Below are 14,949 nucleotides of genomic sequence, written 5' to 3' on the forward strand. Positions count from 1 at the left end.
AAGCCCTGGGGAGTGAGGACAGCAGTGAAGGCTGCGCTCCGGCACCCGATGGAAAAAAGCACTTCAAATTGCAGGGCCAGGAGAAATATTTTGTCCTCTCCGGCGTGCGGGGGGAGCACCCAGCAGACAGGGGTTGAGGTGGGGGACCCCACCTTCTCACCTTGCAACTCAAGAACCCCAGAAAAGGGGTTTCTCCAGGCCTGTGCAGAGCAAAAGATGGGTGACTTTTTTTTAAAATTGATTATTTAACTGAGCCTGCAGATCGTCAGTTGCTACGTACCGGGTAATGCTAACTGGGTAACAACCCACAAGGTTATCATCATCAGCTACAGTCTCTCAGACCACACCTGGAGAAGACGGCGATTAAAGGCGTGCCTGAGCGCTCGGCGTTGCACAAGGTGAAATACATGCACAGAGAAGAACGGCGAGGTTAGGACAAGACCCAAAGCTTGGCCAAACCGGTGGCGAGGGACCAAACCAGCCGGGGACCAGTGCTGAGCGCTGAGAGCCAGGAGACAGCGAGCTCCTTGCTGCACGCTTGTCAGAAAAAAAGCAGTAGCTATATTTATCCCGACCACATCTCCTGATATGAAATATTGATGGTTCTTTCTTGGTTCTGCAGGAAAGAGAGTAATTAGCCACCCTCAAATCACTGGAGAAAACACATGAAGAAAACACTGCAGAAAACAGGCCAAAGTGAGCATCCTCAGGCACCTTCTTCTGTTGCGACTGACAAACATTCCCACCGTACTTATAACACAAATGGGTTTCACAGGCCTCTTCTGGGCCCAGAAAAGATCTTTTGGTTACCCTGATCCCTTTTTCGGTTGTCCCTGTACTGCCCTGGCTGGTCAGTGGCGCCAGCAGAGAGCTCAGGGGCGTCCCTGGAGCACCCTTCAATACCAATGGCCCTGCACGGGACATTTTTAGTGAGCGGTGACGGCAGCTCTTCTGGAGTTGCCAAGGGGAAAAGAGAGGGAAAAATAACCTTTCCTTTCTGGATTAGGGAGGTAATTCAATGAGGGCTGAGGCACGATAACCTTTATAAGGAAAAAAAAGAAGGGGAATGACGCGCTTGAAAGTTTCCCTTGGAGCAACAGTGGTGCGCAGACTTTTCCAGCACCGAGAGCACGCCAGGCAACTCGCCAAGCACCCTGAGGGCTGAAATGAGTTTGCATCTAAATTTACATAGCTCTTAATCAGATAAATGCTCGCCATTTTAAAAAAGTGCCAGCATGCTCCACATGTATGCAGCGCTTCACAAAACACAAGGGAGCCGCAGCAAGGCCATCGCTTCTCGGAGAGGATGAGAAACGGGACGGCTGGCACAGCTTCCCGAAATCCAGCGCATGGAAGTCGGGTGAAAACCACAGGGGGACCGGACTCTCCTCCCTCTGCTCAGATCAAGGTGATAAAACCTGAGCATGGCAGAAAAGCAACGTCAAGGCTCCCATCAGCAGTAAGATACTTGCCAATGTAGCAGGCACCTCTGGAGAGAACAGCAGTACCAACAGGAGGGCTGAGCCTGCCCCGACAGCAAAGATTTGCTCCAGCCAAAAACCTGCACGCATTTTTCTGCGACTGAGCCCAAGAGACCCGCGGCCGGAGGAACTGCCGAAGCTGTGACAGTCACCATAAAGTAACCCACCCTAGCTTTCCGCTTCTGTTTCCCTGATTTAAAATTAAACTTTAGCTCCAGGGTGGTGGTGGGTTTTTTTCCTGTGGTCACTTTGGGAGTTTTTAAACCACTGTTCAAACAGTTCTTAAAGTTTCTTAATCTTCGCTGGAAGGTCAACTGCCTACACTGAAACGTCTTAAAGAACAGTTGGGAAGTCAGTAAAGGAGAAGCGAGCCAAGTCAACCCATTGGCTTTGTTTTGACGTCTCCTGTGAGCAAGGTCACAAGCTGCAGGTTGACTCTTGCTCTGAAATTAGAGTCAAAACTTTGGTGTGAAGTCTTCACTTGTGAGAGGCATTAAAAATCACCTGCTTATCCATTAAAAATACCTCGACTTGGTCCAAAAATGTAACCCATCTCATAAAGATCTCTCTTTTTGATCCAAGTTCATATGTAACTTTACTTAAAGAGGTACTTTCAGTTTCTCTAGAGAAGTTTTACACTGTTAAGTGCTGCAGGCTACGGTTTTCAAAAGCAGTTTCTTTCGCGTTTGCAGTAACTGGGGCAGACAGCTACCTAGCCAGAAACACTGTTGGGGTTGGGGGGGCCATTTGTGTAGGATGCAAAATAGTCAATTTTATTTTTTTTAGGCTTTCTAATCACTATCATCTAATGACGATAAGAAGTACCTCCTGCAGACAAAAGATGCAGTTACAGGAACGTATTATCCACTGGCAGAACAAGCTCGTAACACAGTTCCTGATTTTCCCCTGCCTCCAGTTGCAATTCAGCTGTGCCAGTACAACTGCAGTGTAAATAGGATCACTGAAACCATTCAGGGCAATAATAAAAACCTCTTTTGTTTTGGTTGTGGGTTGGTTTTGGGGGGTTTTGTTTGGGTTTTTTTTAATATAGATCATTTCATAAACAATTAACAAGATTTGTAGGACTAGGGACAGCCTGAAATCCACTGTCTTTATTGTGCACATAAATCCAGGTGGGTATTGTGGACAAGAGGGGTAAATTCCAAGAGATCTTAACCACCACATGCATTTCTGCAGACCTTGTAAGTATTTTCAGCGACCAGCAGCCAAATCTGCTTCAGCTTTAGCAAGCAATAACAAAATCTTACAGATGACCTGAAAACAGACTTTTCTGGGCGGGGGAGGAAGGCAAAGCAGAAGGAAGAGAGGAAGGAGACTGAATTCCTCCGAGCTCCAGCCAGCCATCTGTGATTTCAAATGATCAAAATGTATTAGTCTGCACTGCTAGAAGAAATTGTCTAACTGCAAGTTGTGATCAGAAATTTCAAAGCTGGGGGGGGTGGTTGGGTGGGGGAGTGGGAGGGATGCTAATTTTAGTATATGGGGCTTTCTCTTGGCTTAACTCTTTCCTCACCCCATGTCAGTAAGGCAGTCTGGAAACTTATGCCAGACAGAGGTAAATGCCTACAGCGTTGCTTACAATCTGAGAAGAAAAAAAGCAGCAGGCATAACCTTCCTTTAGAATTTTACATCATTTCTGTGCCACGTAATGGTTCTAAGAGGACAATGTTTCTGTGGTTTAGAGAGTAAAAATCCCCAAGAATGCCTCACTACTGGAAATCAATGCTTAGCTTTCTGTCTTTTCAACTTACCAAAGCACAACCTGATGCGCTAGCGATAAGCAGAGGACCGGTGTGGGTTAAGATCAACAGTTTTGAGTTGTAGAAAGTGAATCGTGTAGCAGCCTGATTCGTGGAAATAACTTGACAGTGTTGTGAGACAATGTATGATCTTTTTCAGGTTAATGACTGGGAAAAGATGTTTGGGAATATAGTTTCAAATTTCAAGATCTAAATAAGCGTGTGTATTTGAAGCAATGAACTGACTTCTATGGAATGAATACTAATCTACGTTAAAATAAGAATGCGTTCCCCCATGAGAAATGCCTTAATATGAAACACAAATATACCGCAGGTACGCGTATGATATTGCACCTTTAACAAGCAGCATATTTGACTTGTGTAGAAGCCAGCCAACAGACCTAAATTCGGAAAGAGGTAATTTTATTCAGGCTGGGAAATGAAGAGGGCCCTTGCCATCCGCCTGTGTGACTCAGCCAGAGCTAACTCCCACAACCTGCTACAAAGGCAAGTCTGTGAGATATTTTGGCAGCATCGTTCAGGCGGGCTCATGTACATCACACACTCGCCACTTCTTTTCCTCCAACCAGATTCTTCCAGGGAGTGCAAATAAAGTTGACCTCATTTTCGTGTCGGTTTTCCAAACTGAAGAATTTTTCCAAACATTTTACAGAAACCCGCCAGTTAAAAACACGGGTCTGCAACTGCAAAAAGAGAATGCAGAGCGATGTTTTGATGGGAGGCAAGGGAGGCATTTTTAAGTCTGTTTTGAAACAGGGAAATCCCAGGGCCTATCCCGCAACTACAGAGGAGGAGCAGGAGCCCTCTGGAGAGGGCTGCACCATGACCAGCAGCAGTACACTCTTCACACCACCATCTTACTCCATTCAAAAAGGAAAGCTCAGATGGAATTTGTCACAGCACCATAAACACTTCTAGATTTGTAGAGCGATGTGGTAGAAAACATAGAACATCTTTGGTTCTTCATGGTATTCCCTAAGGGTAGCAAAAAAATCATCAAGAAAACAGGGGGAATAATTCTGAGGAAAAAAAAAAGCCTGGATAAGGGCATTTTATACAGGAGGGAGGGTGCTACGGAGCCACTGGTGAGAGCGGTGGTATAAAGCTGCTGTCTGATGGCTGTCACTCAGGGGGTTTCTGCAGGTACAAGCCTGAGCCGTTCTTTCTTTTTTTTTAAACAGCAGCCACCCCTTTGTAAAATCTCTGCCTGCTGCCCAGCCTTTTCTCTCCTGCAGCCGGCGGCCATAAACCAGACTAGTTCTAAAAAGCCTCTGCTATACATCATTCCCCAAGCCTCATGATTGACACTAGGGTTTTGCTATTTAAGGGGAGCTTAAATGATATTTTCCAAAGTAGGGACTTTTGAAAAACAAGGTAGCAGATGAACTCCTGCCTGAACTTTCAGACAACGTCACCATTCTTCCCTCCTGGCGAGTCAGGCGTGCTTCCAGACCCATGCCTGCCCTACCTTGGAAATGCCGGAGGTTTGTACTTCCTTTTTGTCTCGGCAGCTGCCGAGATGAGTCCGTCCAAGCAGAGTTTGCCCAGAAAGGCCTTTGGTCAGCAACGGCTTAAATTTTCTGTGCCACAACTGGCAAGGGATGCAAACAAGCTGTTTCAATCACAGCTCCTTTCCCTTTTGAGGCAGTGTGTGGCAACATACCAAGTAAACTGTGGATAAAAGGTAAACTCAGAATCCAGCCCTAGGAGACCAGCTCCAGCTGCATAACGTATGCGTTTGATGCAAAGAGGAGATGAAACTCAATATACTTTAATGAGTTCTGCTTTGAGATTTTGGTTTATTTGAACCTAAAAATCAAAGGAAAAGTTATTAACTGATGGAGGCTGTTTGCTTGCATGGATTAAATTAAGCAAAAACAAAACCCTTGCAAACCAAAACCCCTCTATGCCATTTTACGAACACTTGCAAAAGAAATGCTTACATTTTATACTCCTTCAACGCTGTGGGCTCATCATCTGGCTGCTGATATGCACGCAAGATGCCTCATGAAGATGTAAACTCCTCACAACCTTTATTAAAATCAGCCAAGGGACTTGGGCTAACATTTCGGTAGGACTGTGTCTTGCTATCGTTAGGCATGCAGATCTCAATGCTCAGAAACAGCCGTGCTGCCAGGTCGGGCATGTGAGCCTTTATTGTGTGCACTGGGGTATCACACCAAGGGCGGACAGCCCTCGTATGGGACAATTTGTGGTCATATGCTGAGAAGATGGTGCTACCTCCTTGTTCAGAATTGAAGCACGAGACAGGTATAAAGCAACTACAAGTGAGTGTTCACTGAAACGTCACCCATTATTTTTATGTTGTGTCCAACCCCAATGATGGGTAAATCTGAGAAAGCAACAGCTTAGCCCTGTACCAAATTGTACACTGCCGGCAAAGGAACAAGCACAGCTCCCCGAGGCAACCAACCAAGGTTTGCGTAGCAGTCTCTGGGTTCTGCTTTGAGACCTTCTGGATCTTTTGGGGACAAGGTCCAGGATCATTGGGGAAAACCTGGGAACCCTCTGAGAAACCTGAGGGTGTTGCTGTTGCTAGGTAAGGACAAGGTAAGGGGAACCACAAGGTCGTCGGCCTGAGGGAGCTCTAGAAGCTTCTAACGAGCATGATCAGCTGCCCTTGACCCAGGATGCAGCTGCCCCCTAATTAGGGAGGGTCAGCACCCTTTTAGCCAGTGCTTGGGCACGGTCTATATAAGAGCCAGGCCCAAGGCACCACTAACAAATGTGGAAGTTTATGTAGAAGGCTGCCATGAAGGGGGACTGAGCTTGATCTGTTCCAGTGTAAACAGTGTCAGACATGGTGGTGGCACACCACGGGGCAGTTCCCCCAACAGATGCTGGAGCAGCTGCCCCTGCTAGGGTAGAGGTTTTGATGCAGGCAGAGCTTTGGATGATGGGCACGGCCCTTCAAGCCCCAGGCTGCAGGGAGTGCCTCGGGCCTCTCCCCGAGGCTGGAGGAGGTGGCCCTCTGTCCTGCAGGAGCTATGTTGTCTTGGAGGAGCTGCGGTGCCAAGTGAAGGAGTTGTAGGAGGAAGCGAGCAGGTTGCGCAGCGTCGTAGAAGCTTCATGGGAGACAGACAGGATCTTCTCTGGGACTCAGCAGCTTGAAGAACCTCAGCCCCCATCTCCAGTAGAGAAGCAGGCAGCATCCACCCCCACCATCAAGGTAAGTGAATCCTCTGGAGAAGGGGAAGGATGGAAGCAAGTGACTTCTGGGACTAAAAAGAAAGTTCCTGCCCCACCTAAGGGCTTATAACTACAAAATAGGCTCACCACACTTGTTAAAGAGGAGCCCAGTGTGCCTTTAAGCGAAAGACATGGGCCACCTGACCTAAACCACGCAAGACTTCTTAGGAAGGAGGTGTGAGTGATGGTAATGAGTGATTCCCAGTTGGAGGGGACAGAGGCACCCACCTGCCAACCTGACTTATCATCTAGAGAGGTTTGCTGCCTGCTTGGGGCCCAGATCTGGGATGTTGTGGAGGGACTGCCTGGGCTTGTCTGACCTTCTGACTGCTACCCCTGCCATTCTTCCACGCGGGCATTAGTGATACCATCAGGGGCAACCTGGAGAGTGTCAAGGGACTATGGAGATCTGGGGGTGGCAGTCAAAGGCTTGAGGGCCCTGGAGATGTCCTCCTCAGTGCAGGTCAACAGTTGGCTGCAGAACTGGTGTTGGCGACAGGGTTTGGGTTCCGCAGTCACGGGATGCTGCTTGTGGAGCAGCATCTGCTTGGGAAGGACGGGATTTACCTCATCAAGCCGGGCAAAGGCATCTCTGCCAATAGGATGGCTGACCTTCTAAGTAGGGCTTCAAATGAGCTATGATAGGGCAGGGACAGAGTTACCAGGAGCCCCGTGAGAGTGACGGGCAGGGTTGATGAGCAAAGGACCTGGGGTGATATGACAAGAAGGGATCACAAAATCAAGAAAAAAAATGAGGCTTAAGCAGGCTCACTTCCAGCATTTGCATGTAAGCAAGGACGCACCGATGAGGTACCATGATGGAGAAATCCCCCCAAACATTTTTTGGGAAATAAGCATGTTGGGGTGCTTCTCTGAAGTGCATGTATGCTTGTGAACACAGTGTGGGGAATAAACATGGTGAGAGAGACCTGCATGCAGTTGAAAGGCCACAGTCTTGAGATCACAGAGACGTGGTAGGATGGCTTCCATGCCTTGCAACACTACTTGGAGCGTTGCAATGGATGGATACAGGCTCTATAGGAAAGACATGCTGGGAAGACGAGGATGGTCAAGTTTCCCTTGATGTGAGAGGACATCTGGAACGCAAGGAGATTTGCCTGGGGGTGGATGAGGAGCCAACTGAGACCTTACGGGTGAGGATTAAAGAGAAAACAGATATGGGTGACGCTGTAGTGGGTGGAAAAACAAGTGGATGAGGCCTTCTACAGACAGCTGGAAGCAGCCTCATGTTTGCAGACCCTGGCCCTGACATATGCAGGAGGGACAACACAGCAGAGCGTAAGCAATCCAGGAGGTTCCTGGAGTGCACTGATGACACCTTCTCGACCCAAGTGATAGAGAAGCTGAAGGAGAGGTGTTCTGCTGGACCTCATACTCCCCTCCAAGTGGTGGCTTGTTGGGGATGTGAAAGTCAAAGGCTGCCTTGGCTGCAGTGACCGTGGGATAGTGGAGTTAAAGATCCTAAGGGCAAGGAGGAAGGTAACAAGCAAGCTCATAACCCTGGACTTCAGGTGAGCAGGCTCTGGACTCCTCGAAGATCTGCTTGGAAGAGTCCCATGGGGCAAGGCCCTGAAGGGAAGAGGGGCTCAAAAATGCTGGTTAGTGTTCAAAGATCACTTCCTCAAAGCTCAAGAGTTCCACCCCAACAAATACCAAGTCAGACAAAAATGCCAGGAGGCCTGTATGAATAAATAAGGAGCTCTTGGCAAAGTTGAAACACAAAAAGTAAGCATTACAGAGGGTGGAAGCAAGGACGGGTAACCTGGGAAACATTGAGCAGCATGGGATGAGGTTAGGAAAGCCAAAGCTCAGCTGGAATTGTATCTGGCAAGGGATGTCGAAGACAAGAGGGGCTTGAAGAAGTACACAGGTAACAAAAGGAAGGCCAGGAAAAATCTGGGCACGCTATTGAAAGTAGGGGCTGGATGAGCAGACAGTGAGGTGGATTGAAAGCTGGTGGAGTGACTGTCTCCAGAGGATGGTGATCAGTGGCACAAAGTCTAGCTGGAGGTAGTGACTTGTGGTACACACCAAGGGTCAATACTGGGTCCAGTCCTGTGTAACGTCTTCATTAGTGATCTGGATGATGGGCCAGAGAGTACTCTGAGCAAGTTTGCAGGTGACACCAAATGAGGAGGAGTGGCTGATACGCCAGAGGGTCATGCTGCCATCCAGAGGGACCTGGACATGCTGGAGAAATGGGCTGACAGGAACCTAATGAAGGGTAAGTGCAGAGGCCCGCACCTGGGGAGGAACAACCCCAGGAACCAGTATAGGCTGGTGGGTGTCTGGTATCCTGAGATGCATTAGGAGGAGTGTTGCCAGCAGATGAGAGAGGTGAGTGATCCTTCCCCTCCACTCAGCACTGGTGAGGCCACACCTGAGTGCTGCGTCCAGTTCAGGGCTCTCCGGAACAAGAGAGACATGGACATACATACTGGAGACAGTCCAGTAAAGAACCACTAATATGATGAAGGGACTGGAGCATCTCTCCTATGAGGAAAGGCTGAGAGAGCTGGGACTCTTCAGCCTGTAAAGAGAAGGTTGGGGGGGGCATCTTACTAATTGATATATAAATACCTGAAGGGAGGGTGCAAAGAAGATGGATCCAGGCTCTTTTCAGTGGTGCCCAGTGACAGGACCGGAGGCAAGGGGCACAAACCGAAACACAAGATACGCCCTCTAAACATCAGAAACACTTCTTGACTCTGAGGGTGACAGAGCGTTGGCAGAGGTTGCCCAGGAAGGTTATGGGAGTCTCCATCCTTGGAGATACTGAAAAGGCATCTGGACATGGTACAGGGCAATGGGTTTAGTGGCCCTGCTTCAGCAGGGGGGTTGGACAAGATGACCTTCACAGGTCCCTTCCAGCCTCAACCACTCTGTTGATCTTAAGGGCTTTAGGCTCAAAGCAGCACAGTTGTGAGGGCTCAGCTGTACGCCCAGAGCAGCTCATCAGTTCTTAAGGCAGCAAATGCTGAAAGCAGAGCTGGAAGGCTTTAAAAAAAAAAAGGGGGGGCAAACCAAACCTGGCATTATGTAATGTCTCACCACTAGTCTCCTAAAAGCAACACATGCAAAGTATGATTCACTTCTCCCGTCACCAATATAACTTGGTATAAATCAACAGTAACTTGAAGGAAGTTACTCTGAGGAAAATCAAGCTCACGAAGTATGAGAGTGAGCAGTAATTTCATAAAATAGGGCCCGTGGCTTTCAAGCTCATGAAAGCTAACTCTCTACAGGTAAGGGCCAACAGGCATTCAGAATCTAAAGCATCACATGCCACCTTTTGAGTAATATAATCCCCTGGAAACAAATAAATACAATGCCTCTATGGGCAAAAACACAGAAACAGGATTCGGCCGTAGTTCTTTTTGTCTTTCGGCAGTAGTCAGTCATTAACATAAATGAACAGCAACAAAACTAAACAAGTTTATACCCAGTTCAACAGCCACATCCAAAAAACGTGTAATGACAACGGCTTGATTCCTCTTGACAACAACAAAAGATTTTTATATGAAAGCATAAATGCTCACCAAGGCCAATATTTTGCTTTGCAGATTCTGATTGGCTTCAGGATAAATTATCAGTGATTACAGCTAATATCAGGATACAGTGTGAGGCACTAAAAAGAGATAATTATGAGGAAATGAGGAATTATCTGCTGTTGAAACAATAGATCAATTATGAGGTACAGCACAGTAGCTGCAGAGCAGCATTCTTAGGCTCTGAGGGTACTGTCTCCTCTTTCTCATCAACCAAAGAGAACCCACAGTTATAAAGCTTAATTATCCTCCAGGAGCTCAAGCTTGCTGACTAATTAGCCTCTTGTTGAGACAATACAGAAAAGGACCTAATTCCAATTGTCTGCAAAAATAGGATGGCACAGGCACAGTCCTGGCTTTTCCCTATGTACTCATCTCTCCTGCCCACCCAGAGAATGTAACAGCCTTGATATCCCTAATTCTGGACAACCTAAAAGCAACAGTCCTCAGCCTAAAGTAAAATAAACCCAGGGAAGGAAACTTTGGGAGGTGGGGGTACTGATAAAGAGAAAACAGTATGTCTGAGGCAGTATGTCATGGCAGAGAGAGTTCTCCTGCTGCTGCTTCCACAAAGCGTGCTGTGCCAAGTCCCCCTTTGCTCCTATTAATGCAAGTACAGACACATTTGCAGCACTTTCATAAATGGAGACTAAGCTGCATTTGATGGTCATGTTATTACAGCAGTTGCATCTTTGAAGGAAGCAGTCTTTTCAGCTGCATGGCAGCAGTTAGGAGCATTTAAACTCCAAGGTTTACAGTCAAAATTGTTAGGAAGGTAAATGTCGAAGTTCTTGGGAGCCAAGTTCTTGTCTAACAGACCACTGTAGTCAAGAGCTACCACAGCCAAGAAACAGGACCTCGCTGTAAACAGCAAAAAACCACCAAAAAGGCACAAAAGCCTCTGGCAAATGGGTTCATCCAGCACCTCTCATCATCCGGGTAAAGAAAATGTTTGATGCCTGGGCTGATGAGCAGTATCTGCAGTAACATGTTACTCATGAGGGAGCTTTTAGATGAGTTTATTGCATAGCAAGTGCAAATACCCATTATGGTTCATAAATCAGTGTTGATAATATTTACAGTTAGCAAACACACAGGAAGGGAACATTTCAGACCACATCTGCTTCATACTGAGATGGGAGACACCTAAGATTTTCCTTCCATCTGAATGACTTCATCTTGCTTTTTTGGCATTTGAAAATAGCTATTATTGTGCTGAATTCTCAAAGAAACTACCCTCTAGTTTCAGTGAACCAGAATCCCCCTTGAAATCCACCTCCGTGATGGCCAGCCTGTATTTCCTGCGTCTTCATCAGAGTGTCCTGGTGACAAGAACCTGGGTTTGTACCTTCTCTAGCCCCGCTGAAAGTCATGGGAGTGAAGGAAAACAGCCACAATTTGTTCCTGGGCAGGTTAGCTCTAGACACCCATTTTGTATCTTGCAGGGGAGGATCTTCAGATCCCCCACAACAATGTTTCACTCAATCTGGAGATACGTGTCTTCTCCTTTACTCACATTTTGTTTCCTGCTTCGGCAACCGAGTCTAAAGGGTTATCATTTAGCAGTCAAAATACAATGCCTAGTTTTCCTGAAGCCGCTGGTCCTGCGCAGCCCTTTTAAAATCTCTGGCAGGCTACGGAGCAGTGTGAAATAAACTGCAGATTATCTATCTATCTGTTCTATCACCTAGTTTAGATGGGTAATTTACATCAGTGTGACAGCTGCACCAAATCTTATTTCCTAAAAAGTGCCCCCTAAAAAAACATAAAGATGAAAACGGTGAACATATGTGCACCCAAAAAGCCAGTTCAGCGTGAGGTCAAGATTAATTACCACTTTAACCAGCGCACTGCTGCGGGTGTGCAAAGGAAAGCGTCTTTCACAGAGGCCCTGGGGGAAGGCACACTCCACCACACAAACACCGCTCACATTCTGATTTCTGTTGCCGGCACGAGGTACGCTAAGGAGCAACTGAGCACAGAAAAGTTGAGAAGGGAAAATGTAGAAGACTGTAATTACAGGGGAGATGCTCAAAGCTGTAAAAAGCCAAACACTTGGGTCCACCTGCTGACTTGAGAAGTTTATCCCAGAGCAATGATACGAGCAAAGGTAGTGGCATTGAACAGCCTCATGTTTGGACTAAGTCTATTTAAACTGACAAATGTCTGTAAAGATTACTACAACAAATAATCTGAAAATAGGAAAGTAACACATTTTAGAAAGTAAATATTGATTGCATCAAAGTGTTAATGTAAGATGGCAGACGGATAGCTCTGGGTACCGTATTGCCCTGGAAAACATAGGTCCCAACACCTGACTTGTCCATTCCCTCAGACAAAGTCATCCCAAGGTCTCTAGGACGTAGGGATACGGACCACTGAGCTACGACTGTTTCTCTAAAACTACACCTGAACCAACCCAAACTCCCCTTTCCCACCTGGCTGTGCTGAAGAGTCCAGAAGGGAAGGCTGCACAGCCAGCCTGAAGGAGCCACACAGCTGGCCCCAGACTGCGCTCCTGGCAAAGGCCAGGGCACGTGGCCGGGCCGACAACGGCGTCTCTTCGCCCTGCGCGGCCAAGGCTGCTCTCTCCGAGTAGCCCGCACCCAGCAAACCTCAGGCTGCGCTGAAGCACATCAATGCCCTGAACCGCCTCCAGGAACGGCTGCCAACGGCGAGACCAGAGCAGAAACACCCCGCAGGAGCACTGCTCTGCTCGCCACCGGCTCTCATCAACGCCGGCTGCAGCCCCGTGACACCTCAAACGTGAAACAGTGGGAAAGCCCGGCTCCGGCAGGCATCCAGCGAGCAGGACCTTTTGTGGAGAGGGTCCTGATAGAGCAAGGCTCTTATCATGCAACTACAGAAGCAATCTCAGAGTATTTTTGAATAAGGGCCCAGAGCAAACAAAGCACAGGACTTGGTAAGAATACAGAACGGACACAGTACGAAGAGCGTCTAAGATCAGTTCTGCCATATCAAACTATACACAAGCTCTAAAGAGGGGTGAAGGATAATTAGAAGTATATATATACCACGTGAAAGTTCAATTCCTGCTGGGGAGAAGCCAAAAGATCAGCTTCCCACATCCCACGCCAAGGTCTGTGCAGGCACAGATGAGAGCAAGCCGTCCCCCAGCTTTACGAGCCAGCCAAACTACTTTAAAACCAAAACCGAACCATTTCCAGGGATCCAAAATCAAACCCTCGAGACAAGGAAAAGACGCTGTGATTTGCTTTTTGAGAGACAAACTCCTACTCAGCCTCACCTTGCAAAACATGGGCTCCACACGCATCCCCCAGCTTTGCATAGGGGCAGAAGCAGCAGCCAGCCCCAGGGGAGGGGGGGGCACAGCCACATCTGGCCCCTCTGCAGCTAAAAGGTGAGATACGCTCCAGAAAGGGGAGCTTCACAACCACATGCCTTTTGCTCAGTTTAAATATTTAGTTAATAAAAAATCTCACCCTTCTGTCTTTAAAAGGGACCGTGCCACGTACCAGGCTGTCGCAGCACACCATGGAAAGGATGTTTCGGGAGCACGCAAAGGCTGATGCTGAAAAGCACTTTTAAATTCAGGCTCAAAACACTCTGCCTTCTAACACCCTTACTTTTTAAGAGCTGGAAAATGTGGGATTGTTTCTTTTTCCCTCCTTCACAGGGTCAAAAGGGGAGGGTAAGGGAACAGGTTTTTCTGTGTTCAATGGACAAGTTTTCAGGAGGATTTTCCGCAAGTCTGCTTTCTACCACCGGCGTGAAATAACTGGCGGTAACCTCACTAAGTTCACCCCTTTGCAGATAGTTTTATAGAACGCAACGCCACTCTTCTTTCAAGGGAACTTCTTCCACCGCGGATGGGAGGGCAAAGAAGGAAGGGAGGAGAGCGCAGCCCATCTCTGCAAACAAAGTACAAGCGAAGAGAAGAGAACAAAAACAAATTATGTGCGCCGCGATGAGCCCCCCCCCGGCCCAGCGTGGTGACAAGAAGCCACAGGCGGGGTGCAGATCGCTGCTTAGCCCCAGCCGGCGGCGGGACGGGACAGCGGCCAGCCGGGCACCGACGGGACGGGGGGCCGAGGGAGGCACGGCCTGCACCGCACACCGACGTGCAACGAAGGGCGTTGCAGAGGCACGGAGGGGCCGCGCGGCGCCCGGCAGCCTCGCACGCAGGCGGCTTTGCACGCCCGGCGCGCTGGACAGGCAGAGGCGCACAATGCACCGCACCGGCGGGGTGCGCTGCGCGCGGGCGCGCTCTGCACGCACTCCTGCGATGCACGCGCGCTTTGCACAGGCGTTACACACCGAGGCGACGGTGCGCGGCACACAGGCGCGCTTCACGCTCGCGCGCCGCACGGCCCGCGCGTGCACACACACACACACACACACACACACACCCCGCCGAGGCGCTGCACACCCGATTCCGCAGCGGCGACCCCCGCCCTCACCCCCCCTTCCCGCCCCACCGCTCACCTCCCCTGCGCGGCGGCGGGGTGCCCGGCGGGGCCCGGCCATCAGCACCCCATGGCGGGGCGACGGCGGCGGGGCTCCTCCGCGGCGCTTCAGCACCGTGCCGGCCCCATGTCCGGGGCGGCGGCGGCGGCGGCGGCCGGCGGGCTCATGTCGCCATGGCGGGGCCGGTGCGGGGCCGCGGCGATGGGGGCGGGGGGGGGGGGGGGGGGGGGAGGCGGGCCGCCGCCGCGCGGGGAGGGGATTAAAATAAAATAAAATAAAAAATTAAAAGGGAGGGGGGGGGGAGCGAGAGGCAGCCCGCAGCCAGCCGCTTCCCGGGGGGAGCAGGGGAGGGAAAGAAGGGCCGGCGGCGCGGCCTCCCCTCAGCCCATCCCCGCCTCCCGCGCGGGCGGGGCGGGGCGGGGCGGGGCGGCGCGCGCGGCGGCCGTTGGCGTTCAGCAC

At 49.5% G+C, this 14,949-nt stretch overlaps 1 protein-coding gene across 3 annotated transcripts in view; it reads right to left on the reverse strand.

The window, feature by feature from the left end:
- The window catches only part of CCNI (cyclin I), a 34,670-nt gene extending 20,105 nt beyond the window's left edge, over positions 1–14,565 (reverse strand). For all 3 annotated transcript variants that reach the window (XM_059826946.1, XM_059826945.1, XM_059826944.1), the window contains exon 1: positions 14,509–14,565. The gene's annotated coding sequence lies outside the window, so the exon portion shown is untranslated. The remainder of the gene's footprint in view (positions 1–14,508) is intronic.
- Between the last annotated feature and the right edge of the window lie 384 nt (positions 14,566–14,949).

The sequence above is a fragment of the Gavia stellata genome, chromosome 19 (genome assembly GCF_030936135.1).
Source record: "Gavia stellata isolate bGavSte3 chromosome 19, bGavSte3.hap2, whole genome shotgun sequence".
NCBI lineage: Eukaryota > Metazoa > Chordata > Aves > Gaviiformes > Gaviidae > Gavia > Gavia stellata.